This window comes from Hemitrygon akajei, chromosome 15 (assembly GCF_048418815.1).
Source record: "Hemitrygon akajei chromosome 15, sHemAka1.3, whole genome shotgun sequence".
Lineage (NCBI taxonomy): Eukaryota > Metazoa > Chordata > Chondrichthyes > Myliobatiformes > Dasyatidae > Hemitrygon > Hemitrygon akajei.
Genome location: NC_133138.1, coordinates 87,097,113 through 87,118,302, shown reverse-complemented (window position 1 = coordinate 87,118,302; position 21,190 = coordinate 87,097,113). Strand labels below are relative to the sequence as shown.

Here is a 21,190-nt window from a genome sequence, read left to right as displayed (position 1 = left end):
TGATGTAGTGTAGTTTGCTGTTGCCACTACACCACCGGCCAGCTATGTGCTGGTAGAATTTGGGTAAAATGTCCTGATTGAAGTCTCCCACAGTTATGAAGAGACCGTCTGAATGCTTGATTTGTAGAGAACTGATGGTAATGTGAAGCTCTCCCAGTGCATCATCATTGTTTGAACTTGGGGGGTGATGTAGACAGCAGTAAACTTCTGTTAGCACAACAGTAAACTTCTTGAGCAGGTAATGTGGCTGCCATTTAATTGTAAGATGTTCAGTTGCCCCAAAACAGTGACTGCTAACCACAGATGAGTTTGAGTACCAACTTACATTAATTTATACATAGATTCCGCCCCATTTGGATTTCCCCGATGGGAAGTATCTGACTGTGTGGAACAGTCATCCCGTTGAGATAAAATGCTGAGTAGGGCATGTTATTATTTAGCCACCTTTCAATGAAAACTAGACTGCAGCAGTTTCTCATCTCCTTAAGTGCATTCATTCTCAGTCGCAGTGAATCCATTTTATTTTCTAACGAGCTGATGTTGGCCAGGAGAAGTGCTGGTACCTGCCAGCCCATTTCTTGCCACATTTCTGTTTTCTCTGCACCATCTGCATCTGCTGCTCTCTCGCCGGAGCCACCTAGGCCAGGTTGATGTTGCTGGTCTCGTGCCTCTAGAATTTTATATCAGAGAATGTATACAGTATACAAATTGAAATTCTTCTTTTGCAGACATTCCCAAAACAAAAAAAAAGAATGACAGAAAAACACTAGATATGCACAGCCCCTCTTCCCCCTCCCATGCACAAGCAGCAGCAAAGCATCTACTCCCCAACTGTTCCAGCAGAAAGCTTCATCACCCCCATCCTAGTCTGCTGAGCATGCTTCTGCTGCCAGTGGCTTAAAACTAATTTTGCCTAAGAGTTCAGCAGTGCTATGTTCATGGAGCTTTGCTGGACTGAAATTCCTGTCTTGAAACTTTGAAATACGATTTAAGAATTTAAAACTAGCACCATTATTGGGAGTTGGGTGTTGCCACTTCATTGCCATTTTGACTTTTATGTAACCAGTCAAAATGAAAGTCAACCGTGAGAACGTCGGTGTTCCCGGTTGGTTTAATGGTGGCTGCTGTTGTAATAAAAGTCCCCTTCTGAACTTGTACTCTATAAAACCTCTTCATAATTTAAGACCATGATCACCCATCAGTCATTCCAGTTCCATCACGTTGATGGGCAAATAACGCTGTTCTTGTGTCCTCCTTTTAAATACTTTTGACCTTCTTCTGTCCTTGTGCTGTAGAAATAGGTGATGCTGAGACTCTGCTAAACTGGTGGGTGCACTCAGTGAGGAGACCTGGTCAAGGTTATTCACAGTAAGTGAGGTCAGAGTGAGCAGAGCAGCTGAGGTGAAATGGGGAGAAAAGTGAATCAATTCCTCTTTTAAAGGTCACCCACAGGATAATGGCATAAATATGTCAAAATACCAGAATATTAATGGTTTCAGTGTCAGTGTCTTCAGATAACAATTCTACATCAGCCATACTGGCCAGCTTACCCATCTTTGCCTTTCTTGTTACCCTGATGATGTTACAACACTCCCCCTCTGTTCGGCAATCCCATGTTGCCCACTGATTGCTCAGTCATTTCCACTCCCCTTCTCTCCCTCATTGTAATCTCCCCCTCATGCTCTCCCCACCTCGCCCGCGCTCTGCCCAGCCACCACGATCTCCCCATGCTCAGTCAGTCTCCCTCTCTCCTCTCTCCTCTCTCCTCTCTCCTCTCCCCTCTCCCCTCTCCCCTCTCCCCTCTCCCCTCTCCCCTCTCCCCTCTCCCCTCTCCCCTCTCCCCTCTCCCCTCTCCCCTCTCCCCTCTCCGCTCTCCCCTCTCCGCTCTCCGCTCTCCGCTCTCCGCTCTCCCCTCTCCCCTCTCCCCCGACTCCTGCTGTCTTCCCACCACTCTGTTGGCACTTCTGCTGCCTCTCCCCCACTTATCTGGTCATCTCCCCCTTCTTCACTCACTTACTCTATCATTGTTTCCTTGGTCACACAGCCCCACCCTCCTGTGTCCTCTTGCCTCCTCCTTCCTTCACTCCCTCCTTCACTGTCATTACAATATGCTTGTTGTTGCCAGTGTCGATACATTGTGTACGGGAGACTGTCGCCGGCTGCTGGTTGTGATCTTTCCTCGTGTCCGACCTGATAGCTTTCTGCTAACCCAACATACTGAAACCAGTTCGTCCCTGCTCCTCCGTCTCTGGCTGGAGATGAACTAAGTCAAGTCAAGTCACTTTTATTGTCATGTCGACCATAACTGCTGGTACAGTGCATAGTAAAAATGAGACAACGTTTTTCAGGACCATGTTGTTACATGACACAGTACAGAAAACTAGACTGAACTACGTAATAAAAAAACAACACAGAGAAAGCTACACTAGACTACAGACCTACACAGGACTGCATAAAGTGCACAAAAACAGTGCAGACATTACAATAAATAATAAACAGGACAATAGGGCAAGGTGTCAGTCCAGGCCATCATTGATCCTCCTGCAAGTGGGCAGCACACAGGAAGGAGAGAGATCATAATCCTGCTGGGTTATGGAGCTGTGAAAAACACCAGAATTGCAGGATAATTCATGTTTCACACCAGTTTGGAATGCAATAAATTACACCTTCAAAACCTTTGTTTTAATTCAGCAATTCAATGAGGAATCAAGTATTTGCTTAGTATTTGCTAGTGCTTAAAATGGCAGTTCTCCGCAGCTGTAGTCTGTGATTGTGCAATTAGTTTTTAGTATATTAGGCTTCATTTTAGTGGAAGAGTTTTATATTGGCTCCTTTGATCACTGGAATCTTTGTGAGACTGACGCACTGTTAGATTGTGGCTCCAGGATCTTGTATCCCTCCTGCAGCCAACAGTGACTGGGGCATTCCTGCTTTAATAACTGCTGCTGCACTAGCACTCAGCTGGCAAGCCATAGGTCCATGGGAAGATCCAGATGGTAAGAGATAATAACCTGAATCCGTCTCAGGGCAGCTGCAGAAGTAGCTAAGTACTGGCAGGCTTGTATCTTGATAGAGTGACTTAGGCAAACAATGCGTTAATTGTACAGTGTCTGCCCCTTCCTTACTCCTGGACCAGCTCCGTGCACACTGCCTGTTTTCTTTGTACAGTATTGCCAAATAATTTGAATCCAGTTCTGTTGCATGTTTATTTTGGATGTTTGCATTGTATCCCGATTGCCTTTCCTTTTAAAAAATTATTTCCCTCCGACATTAGAGGTGAGTAGAGCAAAGCCCTCAAGCAGTGATCTGATTAAGTCACGGAAGACTATTCAGCCGTTTGGGGCCATGCTGTCACCGAGTAGAGCAATCCTTTCAGTCCCTTTCCCTTCCTTTATTTCCCCGGTAGCTTTGCAACTGAGTCGCTCTCACGCATGCCCACTAACTCTACCTTGCTTTTTACATTAAACTACACTGGGGGTGATTGACTGTAGTCAATTACTCTACAATAGATTAATACAACAGAAAAACAGGCCCTTCCACCCTACTGGCTATGCCAACCAAAGATGCCCATCTAAACTGGTCCCATTTGCTCATGTTTGCACATATTCCTCTAAACCTTTCCTATCCATGCACCTCTCCAAATGTCTTTTAAATGTTGCTATTGTACCTGCCTTGACTTCCATATACCCACTACCCACCACATGAGGAAGTTGCCCCCTCTGGTCCTCCTTTAATCTTGCCTCTCTCACTTCTGCCTATCTATTTTTGGCATGTAAATGTAGGAGGAAACCAGAGCATGGGGAAATGCACAAAGTCACAGACAGAATGTGCAAACTCTGACCCGTTGTATGCTAAACACTGCATCACAATGCTGCCCAATAGCAACAATAATCTGCAAGAATTTTATTCAGGGTGACTTATATGCAGTCACCATGCTATTGGTTGTGCTTTCTCTGCATCTTATCCTCTGAGCTGCTGATGTTGTCCTTCGTAAGTATGTATACAGTTTTCTATTGAAGGTTAATATAAGACCATAAGAGATTGGAGCAGAATTAGGCCATTTTGGCTCATCAAGCTGCTCCACCATTCAATCCATGGCTGATTCTTTTACCCCCTCTTCAGCCCCACTCCCTGTAACCTTTGATGCCATGGCCAATCAAAAACATATCAATCTCCGCCTTAAATACACTCAACGACCTGGTACCACAGCTGCCTGTGGTAACAAATTCCACAAATTCACCACCCACTGGCTAAAGAAATTTCTCCTTGTCTCTGTTTTAAATGGACACCCCTCTATCCCGAGGCTGTGCCCTCTTGTCCTAGACTCCCCCACCATGGGAAACATCCTTTCCACACCTACTCTGTATAGGCTTTTCAATATTTGAAAGGTTTCAGTGAGATTCCCCTCATCCTTCTAAATTCCAGCGAGTACAGGCCCAGAGCCATCAAACATTCCTCATATGATAACCATTTCATTCCTGGAAACAACCTTGTGAACCTCCTCTGAACCCTCTCGAAAGCCAGCACATCTTTATCTTCAATGAGCCCAAAACTGTTCACAATACCCCAGGTGAGGCCTCACCAGTGCCTTATAAAGACTCAGCATCACATCCCTGCTCTTGTATTCTAGACTAACCAGATGAGTATTCACTGTGGAAGACAGTAGTACTGTACCAGTTGTTGAATTTGTGTGAGGGAAGAGAAGTGAGTGCAGTTACTATTACAGGTCAACCTTCTATAATCCAGCACCATTGGGACCTGAAGAGAGCCGGATTAGTGAAAATGCCGAATTACAGAAGGATCACATTAAGCAATAGCTAACTGCCTCATCATACCTTTATAATATCATGTAAATCAGTACAAGTTAGATAATAATGAAACAGAAATATTAAATGAGTAGCAAGTGAAATTTTAATAAAGTAATATACTGTACAGGCACAGATAAAATAATGGGTACAGGTAAATGTACAGGAATTAACTTATACAGAACAGTTGAGCACTTCCGCTTCTAAAGTGAGATGTCTGATATACCTTCAGGCAAAGTTACAGTCTGCAAGTGTGGGGTTGTCAGGATCATCAACATCTTCATCTTGAAAAATGAGTGAAGCAACAGGAACTGGTGCTGAAACTGGCACAACAGTTTCTTCAAAAACTGTTAATGTTGGTGGCAGCACATCTGGGGTGAGCAGAAGCAGAAATCGGAGAAAGGAGGTATTCTATACACCACATTTCATGCAACCACCAGGCAGCTGGTGATTCGGTGCTGGGTTCTTCTGTCTTCACTCGCAGTTACTGAGGGAATCCTCATTAGTTTCTTTTCCTCCGCTTAGTAATATGCTTAAATTCAGCGGGTCGCCACGTTTGATCTGAGGTCGTAGGCAGAAGAGAATGGAGCGCCGGCTGGGCGACTCCGGAGGGCAGTGCGCAACTGCCGGCAGGCAGGTGAGAAGTCGGACCAACCCAGCGCGTGTCAGCTCCCCCGCCACTGGTGGGTGAGGTGGGCAGGTGCCGGGTGGCCGCGCCTCACACAAATGATATTAATAAATGCAGGAAAAGAAGCAGGAATCGCCTGTCTGTGCTTACAAGAGCGTGCCAACACGTGAACAGATCTAGTGCAACCAAAACAATGCACAGCAGATTGGTACGGTGGCCGGGGAAATTTGAAATTACAGTTGTGCGGAAAATTTGAAATCAGTGCTGGATTATCGAAGGAACCGGATTACAGGTAGTCAGATTAGTGAAGGTCGATTGTACAAGAGAGAAGGTGCTCAAAAAGCTAAAAAACCTGAAGGTACATAAGTCACCTGGACCAGATAAACTGCACCTAGGGTTCTGAAAGAGGTAATGGTAGAGATTGTAGAAGCATTTGTAATGATCTTTCAAAAATCATTGGACTCTGGCATGGTTCCAGAAAAATAGAAAATTGCAAATGTCAGTCCACTCTTTAAGGAGGGAGGGAGGCAGCAGAAAGGAATTATAGACCAGTTAGTCTGACCTCTGTGGTTAGAAAGATGTTGGAGTCAATTACTGAGGGTGAGGTTATAGAGTACTTGATGACACAGGACAAGAAAGAACAAAGTCAGCAGGGTTTCCTCGAGGGAAAATCTTCCCTGATGAACCTGTCTAAATTCTTTGAGGAGATTATAAGTAGGATAGATAAAGGGGATGCAGTGGATGTTGCATATTGGGATTTTCAGAAGACCTTTGACAAGGTGCCACACGTGAGGCTGCTTACCATGTTAAGAGCCTGTGGAAAATTATTAGCATGGTTAGAGCATTGGCTGATTGGCAAGAGGCAGTGAGTGGGAATAAAAGGCTGCCGGTAACTAATGGTGTTCCTTAGCAGTCAGTGTTGGGACCGCTTCTTTTTATGCTGTATATCAATGATTCAAATGATGGAATAGATGGCCTTGTTGCCAAGTTTGCAGATGATATGAAGATTGGTGGAGAGGCAGGTCGTGTTGAGGAAACAGGGAGGGTGCAAAAGGACTTAGACAAATTTGGAAAATGGACAAGAAAGTGGCAAATGCAAAGCAATGTTGGAAAATGCCTGGTCATGCTCTTTGGTAGAAGAAATAACTGTGTAGACTATTTTCTAAATGGGGAGAAAATCAAAAGATCTGAGATGCAAAGGGACTTGGGAGTCCCTGTGCAAAACATCCTAAAGGTTAACTTCCAGGTTGAGTTGGTAGAGAGGAAGGCAAATACAATGTTAGCATTTATTTAAAGAGGTCTGGATATTGTATGTTCTTGCATCATCCCTGTAGTCAGAACATTTATAAATGTAAGGAAATGTCTTTTTGTGTTTTGGTCAGTCCTTTAGTCTGTAAACTCCGCTCTACAGCCTATAAAATTTGTTGACCTGGAAACAGCCTCTCCTTGTTTGATGAGGTTTATCTCTGCTGGACATAGTTATCCTTTCAGCCTTGTAGCACCAATACATTCTGCCATCAGTGACAAAGATTTCAACATAATATCACTCCTTCCAGCCAATTCCTAAGCAAACACTTCCAGAACATTAAACAGATTAGTGAAGGGAGACAGAGTCCAGTGAGAATTGTATGTTTGTGAAGCAAATTGTACGAAAATTCAGTAACAAATATGGGCTTTGAGTTGTTCGAGCTGTCTATGATTAAATGAGCAATCTCCTTCTGTTTACTTTGGAATGACCCAGTCTGACTCCATAGGTAGGCAGTCAGAGACATTTTGGAGTTGAGAATTTGATGATGATGGGAAATGAGAAATTGTAGACTTTGATATATTGCACTGAATTTCCCAGTAGTGCAGGAAACATGCATGGATACATACAGAGTTTATCCGGAATTTACTGGATATTTGTACAAACAGAATTGCATTCCATTTGTGTCATTTATGGTGGCTTTTTCTGTGTGGATCCAGGTTTTGGTTTGGCTAATACACTCAATTCCCACTTTATTAGGTACCTCCTAAACCTAATAAAGTGGCCACTGAGCACACGTTCGTGGTCTCCTGTAGCCCATTCATTTAAGGTTTGACCTGTTGTGCATTCAGAAATGGTCTTCTACACACCACTGTTGTAACATGTGGCTATTTGAGTTAACTTCACTATCAGTTTGAACCATTCTGGCCATTCTCCTCTGACCTCTCTCATTAACAAGACATTTTTGCCCACAGAACTGCCGCTCACTGGATGCTTTTTAGTTTTTTTGCACCATTCTCTGTAAAATCTGTGGAGACTTGCGTGTGAAAGACCCAGGAGGTTAACAGTTTCTGAGGTACTCAAGCTACCCTCTCTGGCACCAACAATCATTCCACAGTCAGTCACTTATGTCACATTTCTTCCTGATTCTGGTGTTTGGTCAGAACAACAACTGAACCTCTTGATCATGTCTGCATTCTGTAATACATTGTTGCCATGTGAATTGCTAATTAGATACTTGCATTAATGAGCAAATGTCCTAATAAAGTAGTCACTGAGTTTAAGTTGGCATCAAATTGGCATGAGGTCATCGAGTTATTGCACTTCAGGTTGAAGAAGCAGTTAACTGTAAACAACCAAGCATTTCTCATTATCATCTCAGGGGTCTAACCAATGAGCAGATTGTGTTGACTTTGAGTGATGCAATCTATGGGGCAACAGACACAGATTGGCAGAGTAGCTTAGGCATTTGTGTGATGGGATAGGAATACTGTAAAGGAGAGAGAATAATAGAAGGGTGCCAAAACATGAGCAAGCTTCATTCAGCTAGCCTTGAATTAAGAATATTAGAGTTATAAATTTTAGGAGCACGAGCAGGCGGTCCAGCCCTTTGAGCCTGCTTTGCCATTCATCAAGATCATGGTGGATCTTCATCAACTCCACATCCTTTGATCCTCTCCAGTTTCTGTTGCTGTCGAACTCAGTGTCTGCACCACCACGGCTTTTCAAGGTAGAGAATTCCAAATGTTCACAGGCTCTGCATGAAGAAATTTCTCTCCTAAATGGTTTACTCATTCTGAAATTCTGTCCGCCACACTCCAGCCATGGGAGACATTTACCGTTTGATTTTCTGAGACTGCTTCTCATTTATGTAAACTCCAGAAAATACACACCTGACCTGCTCAGCCTCTTCTGATGCAGCAAATCCATCATCCTCGAACCAGCCTGGTAAACCTTTCTTGCACACATTGTAAACAACGGCAAGTGCACAGAACACAGAGGACAATAGCATTCTGCTGACTTTCTCTCTCACATAGGGCTGGAGAATCCAGACCATGAGATTCCTTTTCTGTATTATGGATTATAAAACGTTGCTGGAATTGAAACAGATTACCAAGATTAGGGAGAATGCACAAGATATTAAAGAGCCATTCAATGAGCAATGGAACTTAGGAGCAGAAGAAGATTTTGAGTTAGTCAAGTGAAAAACTGCACTGTTGCAGCCTCAGAGTAATGGTGTGTTGCCGGAATCCTTAATACCCCATCTGTGTTGTTGATTGTTCCAATCTACAATTCCTTCATTACCCTCCTGTGGAGTTGCCAGGCATTTAGATGTGCCGTATAGCTGACAGAGTGTAATTAACAATTATGGTTTTATTTTAAAAGTTAATGGTGTCAAATCATGAGCAAATAGCTCTCTGCTGCCCCTCACGTGCATGCCTGACTTGTAAACAATGATGAGGAATTTGTAATAACTTACCAACAGCACTACTTGACCAAGATGCCAAGTTGAATGGTTTCTAGGCAACCAATCCAGTTCCAACTCCTTAACGTCAATTTTAGAAGCTGTAGCTGGATGTACTTCTCACAGATGTAGCTGTCAGGGACACTGGAGGGTCTCCCTGCGTTCCAACATCCCGCAAGAGAAACATTCAACCATCCTACCTGACATCTCTACTATCCTAGCTGAGCAGATATAAGGAAGGGAAGGAAAAACACCTGAGCTTTTCTTTTTGTGATTTCTGACTGAAGCCTCTCCTCACAGAAGCCTCAAAGAGCTAAAACCTCAAGATCACCACTCTGACTCTGTCCACTCAGATGATGGTCACTGTGCTTGCCCCTGCCTTTCTTTAATTTGCTCATGTTAATCAATCCCAAATGCCAAGTGGTCATTAGTCAACATACTTTTACGCTCTAATGACCCACTGCTGACTTTTGAATTTGGGTAGCGGACCTGATTGAAGTCCCCTTCTCTCAAAACTTCTGATGCCCAAATAGGCCACTGTGACGTCCAGAATGTGCACAGAGTGCAATACAATATGACTAAGGTCATGTCTGGAGAGGCAGAAAGTCAGAAACCTGGTCACAGTCAATTTGGTATGTGAAGATGATGGTTGGAAATTAGAAAATACAGCGAGATTGAGAAGATCTTCAAGAGTCAGGATGTAGGAGTTGAGGAATTACTTGGTGGTGGAAGAGAGGCCCGCTTCAGGCCTTATGGAAAGGTAAAGTTACTTTTGTTTGTGTGTCAGGGATCAAAGCCTTAATAGCAGATGTTTGTCCAGAAATCAGGTTGGAAGCTGGACTGCCATGTATGGAATGAATGGTAGGAGTGATGGCAATGAAGAGAAGGCTCTGTAAGGAGCACAGCCAAATTAATAAGCTGATAAGGAAGGCGGGCTCTGTCGTGGGCAAAGTACTGGAGAGTTTAACATCGGTAGCTGAGCGAAGGGCGCTGAGTAGGCTACGGTCAATTATGGAAAACCCTGAACATCCTCTACATAGCACCATCCAGAGACAGAGAAGCAGTTTCAGCGACAGGTTACTGTCAATGCAATGCTCCTCAGACAGGATGAAGAGGTCAATACTCCCCAATGCCATTAGGCTTTACAATTCAACTGCCAGGACTTAAGAACTTTTTTTAAAGCTATTATTAATGCTTTTTGAGTTAGTGATTTAGATGCATATCATATTATTACTGAGTTAAGTATTGTATGTAATGAGTTTTTGCTACAACAAGTGTATGGGACATTGGAAAAAATGTTGAATTTCCCCATGGGGGTGAATAAAGTATCTATCTATCTATCTAAATATACTGAAGGGGACCTCCCTCAGAGCTGGGCTGGGATCTGCCCCGTCAGACCTCCTATAATTCAGGCTGCTACAGAGGGAGTGGTGGTGGAAAAATACGGTTTTTCCAAGAGCAGTCACTAGTGGTCCCTCCCTGGAGGTGGGTTGGAATCCAAACCTGATGGTCCAGGAACATTGTTGGAACATTGAAATTGGAACTGAGCCAAAATTGGGGAATGCAGGACTCTTGAAAGTGATAGGGCTAGAAGAGGTCATAGGAATATGGTAGCAATGTGCTTGAACCATGCATGAGAGTGGGGCAGTGAGCCTCGGGGTAATGAATGACCAAATCGTGATCCTAATGAGTGAAATGCCATGCAGGATAATCAGAATGGTTGCAGAGTTTTATATGAATGGTGTACTGTATAGAAAACAAAGGAAGGAGTTGCAGTGAGTATGTTACGAAACTTTCTCAGCAGAAATAAACTTTGACAGTGTTGTGTGGAATAAAAAGTAATGTGATGTCATTTGATAACAGCAATAATGAGATGACATTTCATTTTCCATACTACATGTTAGGTTTAACTGAAATCCTGCTAAAAGTATTATAAACTTCTCAGGCCACAGATTTCTCAGTGGGTGAGCATCTGGGGGGCAGTGACCACCGCTCCCTGGCCTTTAACATTATCATGGAAAAGGATAGAATCAGAGAGGTCAGGAAAATTTTTAATTGGGGAAGGGCAAATTATGAGGCTATAAGGCTAGAACTTGCGGGTGTGAATTGGGATGATGCTTTTGCAGGGAAATGTACTATGGACATGTGGTCGATGTTTAGGGATCTCTTGCAGGATGTTAGAGATAAATTTGTCCCGGTGAGGAAGATAAAGAATAGTAGAGTGAAGGAACCATGAGTGACAAGTGAAGTGGAAAATCTAGTCAGGTGGAAGAAGGCAGCATACATGAAGTTTAGGAAGCAAAAATCAGATGAGTCTATTGAAGAATATAGGGTAGCACGAAAGGAGCTTAAGAAGGGGCTGAGGAGAGCAAGAAGGGGGCATGAGAAGGCCTTGGTGAGTAGGGTAAAGGAAAACCCCAAGGCATTCTTCAATTATGTGAAGAACAAAAGTTTAACAGGAGTGAAGATAGGACCGATTAGAGATAAAGGTGGGAAGATGTGCCTGGAGGCTGTGGAAGTGAGCGAGGTCCTCAATGAATACTTCTCTTCGGTATTCACCAATGAGAGGGAACTTGATGACGGTGAGGACAATATGAGTGAGGTTGATGTTCTGGAACATGTTGATATTAAAGGAGAAGAGGTGTTGGAGTTGCTAAAATACATTAGGACGGATAAGTCCCGGGGCCTGATGGAATATTCCCCAGGCTGCTCCACGAAGCGAGGGAAGAGATTGCTGAGCCTCTGGCTAGGATCTTTATGTCCTTGTTGTCCATGGGAATGGTACTGGGAGATTGGAGGGAGGCAAATGTTGTTCCCTTTTTTCAAAAAAGGTAGTAGGGATAGTCCGGGTAATTATAGACCAGTGAGCTTTGTGTCTGTGGTGGGAAAGCTGTTGGAAAAGATGCTCAGAGATAGAATCTTTGGGCATTTAGAGAATCGTGGTCTGATCAGGGACAGTCAGCATGGCTTTGTGAAGGGCAGATCATGTCTAACAAGCCTGATAGAGTTCTTTGAGGAGGTGACCAGGTATATAGATGAGGGTAGTGCAGTGGATGTGATCTACATGGATTTTAGTAAGGCATTTGACAAGGTTCCACACAGTAGGCTTATTCAGAAAGTCAGAAGGCATGGGATCCAGGGAAGTTTGGCGAAGTGGATTCAGAATTAGCTTGCCTACAGAAAGCAGAGAGTCGTGGTGGAGGGAGTACAAGGATCGGTTCTGGGACCTCTACTTTTCGTGATTTTTTATTAACAACCTGGATGTGGGGGTAGAAGGGTGGGTTAGCAAGTTTGCAGACGACACAAAGGTTGGTGGTGTTGTGGATAGTGTTGAGGATTGTCGAAGATTGCAGAGAGACATTGATAGGATGCAGAAGTGGGCTGAGAAGTGGCAGATGGAGTTCAACCCGAAGAAGTGTGAGGTGGGACACTTTGGAAGGACAAACTCCAAGGCAGAGTACAAAGTAAATGGCATGGCAGGATACTTGGGAGTGTGGAGGAGCAGAGGGATCTGGGGGTACATATCCATAGATCCCTGAAAGTTGCCTCACATGTATATAGGGTCATTAAGAAAGCTTATGGAGTGTTAGCTTTCATAAGTCGAGGGATAGAGTTTAAGAGTTGCGGGGTAATGATGCAGCTCTATAAACTCTGGTGAGCCCACACTTGGAGTATTGTGTCCAGTTCTGGTCGCCTCACTATAGGAAGGATGTGGAAGCATTGGAAAGGGCACAGAGGAGATTTACCAGGATGCTGCCTGGTTTTGAGAGTATGCATTATGATCAGAGATTAAGGGAGTTGGGGCTTTACTCTCTGGAGAGAAGGAGGATGAGAGGAGACATGATAGAGGTATATAAGATATTAAGAGGAATAGACAGAGTGGACAGCCAGCGCCTCTTCCCCAGGGCACCACTTCTCAGTACAAGAGGACATGGCTTTAAGGTAAGGGGAGGGAAGTTCAAGGGGGATATTAGAGGAAGGTTTTTCACTCAGAGAGTGGTTGGTGCGTAGAATGCATTGCCTTAGTCAGTGGTGGAGGCAGATACACTAGTGAAGTTTAAGAGACTACTAGACAGGTATATGGAGGAATTTAAGGTGGAGGGTTTTATGGGAGGTAGGATTTAAGGTCAGCACAACATTGTGGGCCGAATGGCCTATACTGTGCTGTATTGTTCTTTGTTTTGTTAAACTGATTATGGCAGTGAAATAATGGCTGTTTGTTAATCCCAAAACACTTGCCAACTCAGTCTATGATTTGAACATAAACCACTCGTCAGATCAACCATTTTGCACTTTGATCTATGAGCCCAGCTTTGTCACGTCCCTGATACATTTTATCTGTGTCTGATAGTTTTGCAGTGATAGGATTAACTTTTCAACTCCATCTTTCTCCATTTATGTGTGTAACCTTTGATGCTTTTGTTTCTTCAGTTGTGTATAGATTTCTTAAGTTGAAACTGTGATCAATTGTAAAGTGATAGTTTGTCAAATATTCAATAATTCTCTGATATGGCAGTTGGTAACTGTTGCAAGGACAATTATTTGTAAATTCTAGAGACAGTTTTGTCAGATTATGATATAAATCACTTTGTTTCAATGTCTTTCCAATGCCAACCATAAGTGATGCTATTAAAATGCAGGATGACATCCAATGTCACTTGTAGAGGGTAAAAGAGAGATTTGTAAACTGTAATAAATATAATTGTTCTGTTTATCTTACTGTACATACTAATTATTACGCATTGCACATTCAGATGGAGACATAACGTAAAGATTTTTACATATATATGATGTAAGAAATAGTCAATTCAATTCAATGAAATTATTAATAAACAAGAGAAATGCTGAAATTACTGGAAATCCAAAGCAACACACACAAAATGCTGAAGGAACTCAACAGGTCAGCCATCAGCTCTGGAAATGAATAAACTGTTGATGTTTTGGGCCAAGACCCTTCATCAGGACTGGGAAGGAAGGAAGGAAGAAGATGCTGAGTGAAAAGGTTGGGGAGTGGAGAAGGAGGACTAGCTAGAAGGGGTTAGCTGAAGCCATGTGGGTGGAAAAGGTAAAGAGCTGGAGAAGAAGGAATCTGATGGGATATGGGAGTGAAGGAGAAAAGGAAGAAGGAGGGGTATGGGGAGGTTAATGAGGAGAAGAGGTAAGAAGCCAGAGTGGGGAATAAAAGAAGAGGGAAGGGGGTGGGCTGCAGTGCTGTGTTCAAAATGGTAGGTGACAGCCATATTTCCATTATGCATAATACACAGCAGTCCCTGATGTCTGTCTAGTACTGCAATCTTACTCTGAGGTCTGCAGTTTTATTTTCCAGAGACTATACGTTCACCAACAGGATAGTCAGGAGTGGGATCCAAAGCCTCTGCATTTTAATCATACCTGTAGACCGGCTTATCTTCCCCACTTCCATTCTCTTAAATGGAAACTGCACTTGCAACTTGAGTCTGCAGTCTGGGATCCGCTGCTATCACTATATTTGAGTATCAATAGATTTTTTAAAAAACATATTAAAATGTTGTTGCTTACTGTGGATTTCACCTGCCATAGTTCTAAACAGGAATATTTGATGATTTTCATTGGAGCTGCACGCAAAAAGTTGCCACCTATTGCCTCCATCTTCCGGATGGAAGATGAGCAAAATGTAATTGATTTTCAAATCCATTCTAGTTTAGTTAGGGAAAACAGAAATTGGATTAGAGGAAGTGGTGTCATAAATCTTTGCTCAGTCTTCTGAGACTGTGAATTAAATATAATTATAATATGCCTTTTGATTTTGGTTTCAATGAGGAGTATGACTTCTCTAAAGTAATTACTTCTGGATAAATAGATCAGTATCTTCACAAGACTAAACTAAAGTCAACCAATATGAATCACCCCTACCCTTGACATCATTTAGTTTGATACAAAGATAATAGTCTGAATGATGTTATCGTATGTCCATGCTCATTTATGACTTACGGTTGTAGGTGGTCAGTGTGAGATTAACAAGCAGTAATGGATGAAGATTGAAAAACAGAGTGAAAAAATTTACAGCATTTGGTTGACCATTTTTGGTTTAGAAAAATTAAAACCATAATAGAGTCTTACAGCATAGAAACAGGCCCTTCTGCCTAACTTGTCCACGCTGACTGTGTTGCCCAGCAAGCTATTCCCATCTGACCATATCTGGCCGATAGGCCAATAAGCCACTCCTATCTATGTACTTATCTAGATGGCTTTTAGACATTGCTAATGTGCCCACCTATTCTGGCAGTTCGTTGCAAATATGCACCACCCTTTGTGAGAACAAAATGCCCTTGATGTCCCTTTGGTATCTCTTGCCTTTGTATCTAAGCCCATGTCCCCTTTGTTTTAGCACTTCCTCCCTCGAATAATGACTGTGCTTTCACCCTGTTTATATGCCTCATGATCTTGTTTCTATCAGGCCACCCCTCAATACTCCATTCCAAATCCTTGTCTATGCAACCTTTCCCTGTAGCTCAGGAACCGAAGAAAGCTTAAAATCCATTTTAAAACAGCAAAAAAAGAACTAAAAGCCACAGGGAAATATTGCTCTGCATTTCCATTATGACAGTATGCTTTATTTTCATTCTGCGTCTATACTTATGCTGAAAATCCCCCCCCCCTTTAACAACTGAGGACTTGAAAGCCCACCTAGCCCAGTTGTTTTCTCCAACTAAAAGTGATTTTGATGTATTTCATCAACAGCAGAGAGCAGTGTTTGTCATGTCACCATCATAGGTCAAGGTCCTTAATAATCCCAGATAGTTTGGTGATTTCTGAATGACATATCATCCATCTTGGTACTCAGTGTTTGACCTGATGGCACAAAATCATTATTTTTTCAGACTGCAGCCAAGAGCAGTGTTTCAGTCCCAGGAGAGATTGGGACAGGAGCCCTGTGCAGCTTGTTGAAGGTCAAAAGTGTCCAGCCTCCAATGTACCTACATCTCAAAAAGGCTATATCTCAAAAAGGACCCCCATCACCCAGGACATCTCCTATTCACATTGTTATCATCAAAGAGGAGGTACAGGAGCACTGGAACCTCAAGACACATGCTTCTCCCCCTCTGTCATCAGATTTCCGAATGGACAAAACTTATTTAAGTTATTTATATTCAAATGTTATAACATTTGCCAGTGATATTAAACCTGATTCTGATTCTAAAATTATGAGAAAGGTTTTTTTATGCTGTCTTCCAAGCTCTGCAGTTAATTTCAAACTTTCTGTCAAAGCTCTCAGTCCCAAATATAGGAGATAAAGTTCCAAATTTTCAGTCTGACATGGAGTCTGAACTCTGATCACTGACTGGTTCCAGCTACTAGCAACAGTCTCTGGGTTGAGTGTTCTGTTATTGTGTAATCTGCTACTGGCTCATTTTATTCCCATACGAAGGATTTAAGAGGCTGTCAATCTCCCCTTTCACTATGAAATAAATGGGTGATACCTTGCTTGCTAGTGAGAGAGAGAGCCCGTGGCATGTCACACTATTGGGTAAACAATAGTTTTTGTTGACTACAGATCATGTTCTCTCTTTGGATGCCTTGTGATTGCTTGGTGGGTGTTGGATGTTACTGCTTTTTGCTGAAACGGGAAAGGGGGAGGGGGAGGCCGTTGATGCTTCCTGCTGTTTACATGGGGGAGGGAGGCTTTCGGGTTCTAATGTTTTTTCTGTTATTAATTCTTTTGGGGTTCTTCTGTTTTTGTGGATAGCTACAAAGACAAGTATTTCAGGTTGTATCCAGTCGGCCCTCCTTATCCATGAGGGATTGGTTCCGGGACCCCTTGCGGATACCAAAAATCACGGATGCTCAAGTCCCTTATTCAGCCTGTCTCAATGCGGTGGACCTTGGGACCCAGCGGAATCCCAGACCTTATTTAACTTGTATCAGTGCGGTGAACATTAGGACCCAGCGGCAGATCTGTCAATCCGCAGTGGTTCACAATCACGATTGAAAATAAAGTGGAAATAATAAACCGATCAGAAAAAGATGAAATGCCATCGGTCATTGTAAAAGCGTTAGGTTACGTCGGTCAACGATCAGAACAATTTTAAAGGATAAAGTGAGAAAGGCTTTGCCCCGATGAAAGCTACGATTATTACTAAGCAATGCAGTGGCTTAATTATTAGGTTTTGGGGTTTTGAGTTTTTGATCCTCCACATCAACCTGGCACGGATGGAGAGCGCACCCGAAAACGGTCTGTCACTGGATTGAACTCGGGAACTTCCATTCCCGAGCCCGGCGCTGAAACATACGTTCTTAAGTGTTTTATATGCATAGAAAGGTAAAATATATACAATGTACTAAGACAAACGTTTGACTAACTGATGCTAAATAATACCGGATGTACCTGTTCCAATTTACCTAGTAAGAGAACTTCCGATTTTTTTTCGATCCCGATCCATGATAACCCACGCACATCTTCCTGTATACTTTAAATCATTGCTAGATTATTTATAATACCTAATACAATGTAAATGCTATGTAAAATAGTTGTATATACAAGAAAAAAAGGTCTGTACATGCTCGCACAACAGGTTCTGGAAGAGCACTTCCGGGTTTTCTCGATCCGCGGTTGGTTGAATTCGCGGATGCGGAACTCATGGATAAGGAGGGCCGACTGTACTGTATACATTATCTGATAATTAATGGAACCATTCAAATCACCTGTTCTTGTTTTCATGTAATAGACTTGCAAGGCAGAACACCCTTCTCAGAGGCACGGGAATATACCTGGAATAAAATGTTCTATCTATACTGATTAGTTTACACTGAATGTCCCTGTTTTGGCCAGTGCCACCAGGAGAGCTATTGGTTTAGAGGCTAAGGCAGCTTTCACTGGCAGGGATCATGGCTAGGTTAAACTGATATTTTTACCCCCACTCTCTGGTTTGGAAAAACTAACCAAATAACTTCCTTATCCAATCATTAAAGACACCACAGGCCTAAGACAATGAGAACATTGGTGGTTGGTCCATTGTAGTGTTCTTAACAAGCAAACTAGCAGAGTCCAGCTATTTTTATTGTTTCACAAATGACCTTGTCTTGTCCATACTGTACCAACTGCCACCACTGGACTATAAACATGCCGGAGCAGTGTGCGCCTTGCTCAAGGACACACACTCTGCCTCGGCTGAGGCTTGAACTAACGACCTTCAGATCGCCAGCCCAAAGCCTTAACCACTTGGCCGCATGCCAACACACTTTTGTGTATGTGCTTCCATGAATGTAGAGAATCTATTCCAGGCAAATTATAATTGTGATGGGATTTTGTCTCGGGCACGACCTGTTTATCTACGTCAAATGCATAAGGCGACAGTCTGTTTTATTCTGTAACCAGAAAGCACAGTTTGATGGGTTGAAGGGCCATTCCCATGCTGTCTGACTCTATATCTCTTAAAATTTTAAAGGGAGTATAGCCCAGAAACAGGCCAAATGAATGTGTGCCAGTGTTTGTGCTCTATATGTGCCTTTCACTTGTTGATAGGATTTACTGCCCCTGAACTGAGGAGCTGGTTAGGAGTCAAGCATATGGATTGGTTTGACGTCACATACAGTTATCCCGCCCGCCTATCCCAGAAGTTCCGAGCATCTCACGCATATTGATAGTGGCTCCCTGATGCCCACAAATTATATACAATATCCCGGAAATTGATTTTTCTTAGAGCTAGAGCGAGCGTGCGCGCCATGGCAGAGTGTTCCAAAAAAAGCAAATATAAAACATACTTCACCCCAGACTACACTAAAGTGTACCCCTGCCTAATAGGGATCAAAAATAGTGACAGTGTTACTTGCTGCACTGTTTGCAACAGTGACTTTTCTATTGACCATGGTGGGTTAAATCACTGCTGAGGTGAGTTTAACAGGTGTCATTCGTTCATTAGCATAGCTAACATTATTTAAGCTAGCTGCTAAGGAGCTACTCTATTGCAGACATCCCACCTCTCCCCGGAAGTTGTGCAGTAGCAGTATTGTAGCTGATGAGGTTTACTCGAGGCGCAATTATTGCTTATTGAAAACTTACCTGAGAATCTGCTGCAAACTGATGGTGCTACCTTCCTGAAATGAGTTTTTGCAGGCTGGGATGTCTGCACATATGTCAGACTGGATAAAGATGACAGATTTTCCCACCTGAAGAACATTAGTGAACAAATTCAGTTGTTCCATATTTACCATTTTTAAGGCTAATTTTATTTTGTAACATTTCAAATTCATTTAATTATTTGCATTTAAATTCCTAGCTGCCATGGTGGGATTTGAACTCTATGTGTCGAGATCATTATATTACCATGTTCCTCCAGCCACCCCTCCTAATATCCTGGCAATTTTTACTCCTCCCATGTGTTTATCTAGCTGCTGCTAAATGCACATGAAAACAAGAGGGCCATTGGAAACACTTGGGAGAGGTCTGCAGAATGTTTCAAACACCACCTATTAGTAATTCATTACACTGGGGGTTGTGTGTATTAAACTCTATTTCAGATGTTTGTTTGATTGCAGTGTTCATCCCATCCGGCTGCCACTTCTTCACATCTCATTATTATGCATCAGATCTGTTGCTTTTCTTCATTGCCTTGAGGTATTTGACTTGAGGCACTCAAGGTGTGATAGAGAAATGAAGGGGTGATTGAGTTGTCTGTAGGTGAATGTAACACTCTGTATAACATTCTTTGTGTAATACATCAGCTTTGTTTCCTTTCATTGATCTGTCCTTTGCAACCACGGGAAATAAATATCTCGAACATCTTCACCTGGAAGCTGTGTTGTCAAGGTCAGCTTTCAAAGGGTTAACTGGAATTGATTGGCACAACAGAGTTGATACCAGTGTTTTATGTAGTGGAAAACTGGTGAGTGTGACTTACTAAAGAGGCCTGTCAACTTTATCATCCATGCAACTGAAGAAAATAAACAGGAGCAATGTTAGAGGTGCACATTGCTGATACAGTGGCCAATAGCATCAGTCAATGAATGTTTTATTGTAAACATCTTTAATTTGAATAGGAACAGAGAGTCAATGCATAATTTATTGTAAATAACTATTTATTATATAATGACTCAGATTTAACAAATGTTTTTTCTATGTAAATAACTTTATTTTGTAATAAATCTGAATAAAGTATTTTTGGAAAAAAAATTCTGTGATTTATTTACACAAGTTACATATTTACATGTCGGTTGCTTATCTCTGGAGGCAGGAAGGACTGCTGTGTAAGGTACTTCCCTGCCAATGTTACAAATGAGCGCAAAAACTCTTGCTAGTTTTATAGGCATGAGTGGGTGCACCATTGTATTCTGACCGTATGAGTACCAGGCTTCTTTCAGCTGAAGTTGGCGAGAGATAGGCCTTGGACTTGAGTACATGGGTGACACAGTGGTGCAGCTGGTAGAACTGCTCATCCACAATTCCAGCAACCCAGATTCAATTCTGACCTCAAGTGCTCTGTGTGTGGAGCTCACGTGTTCTTCCTGTGACTATTTGTTTCTCCCCAGGGTTTCTGGAAATACAATTGGCCAGTTAATTATCCAGTGTGTGTGTTGGTGTATGGTAGAATTTGGGATGGATTGATGGGAATGTGGGGGTAAGAATAAAGAGATTTAAGTAGGATTGGTGTAAATATCATTGTTTGATGGTTAGTGTGGAGTAGGTCACAAATCTCTGCTGGCACTAATGCAGCTCTGAGGAAAGGCTGAACTGTCAAGGTCTGTGTCTTTTATGAGATGTTCAGGTGATGTTCTATCTGGCTTCTCAGGTAAATAACAAATATCCTCATCACTATTAAGAAAAAAGGTTCTACTTTAATTGTAATAGTGGAGCTCAGTATGTCCTTCTTAACCTAGCTAAACATGTACAGATATACATTTATTACTGAACTCTGAAAAGTCACGATGACTTGTTGATGTCTGGTATTTTCTAAATGGTTGATGTTTTTGTAACACTCATCCCAGTGAATCTGCCACAATGTCCCGGATTCCTTTGCTATCTCTGATTTACTTCATACTTCAACGTGATCCTGGTCCCTTATACAGCAACA

The 21,190-nt window shown here is 42.5% G+C and overlaps 1 protein-coding gene and 1 non-coding gene across 7 annotated transcripts in view; both read left to right on the top strand.

The window, feature by feature from the left end:
* LOC140739522 (serine/threonine-protein phosphatase 2A 55 kDa regulatory subunit B beta isoform) overlaps window positions 1–21,190 on the top strand; it is an 846,310-nt gene that overhangs the window by 466,358 nt on the left and 358,762 nt on the right. The gene's annotated exons all lie outside the window — the stretch shown is intronic.
* LOC140739626 (U4 spliceosomal RNA) lies at window positions 19,110–19,249 on the top strand. Its single transcript, XR_012101696.1, has one exon. It is a non-coding gene; the product is annotated as a U4 spliceosomal RNA (small nuclear RNA).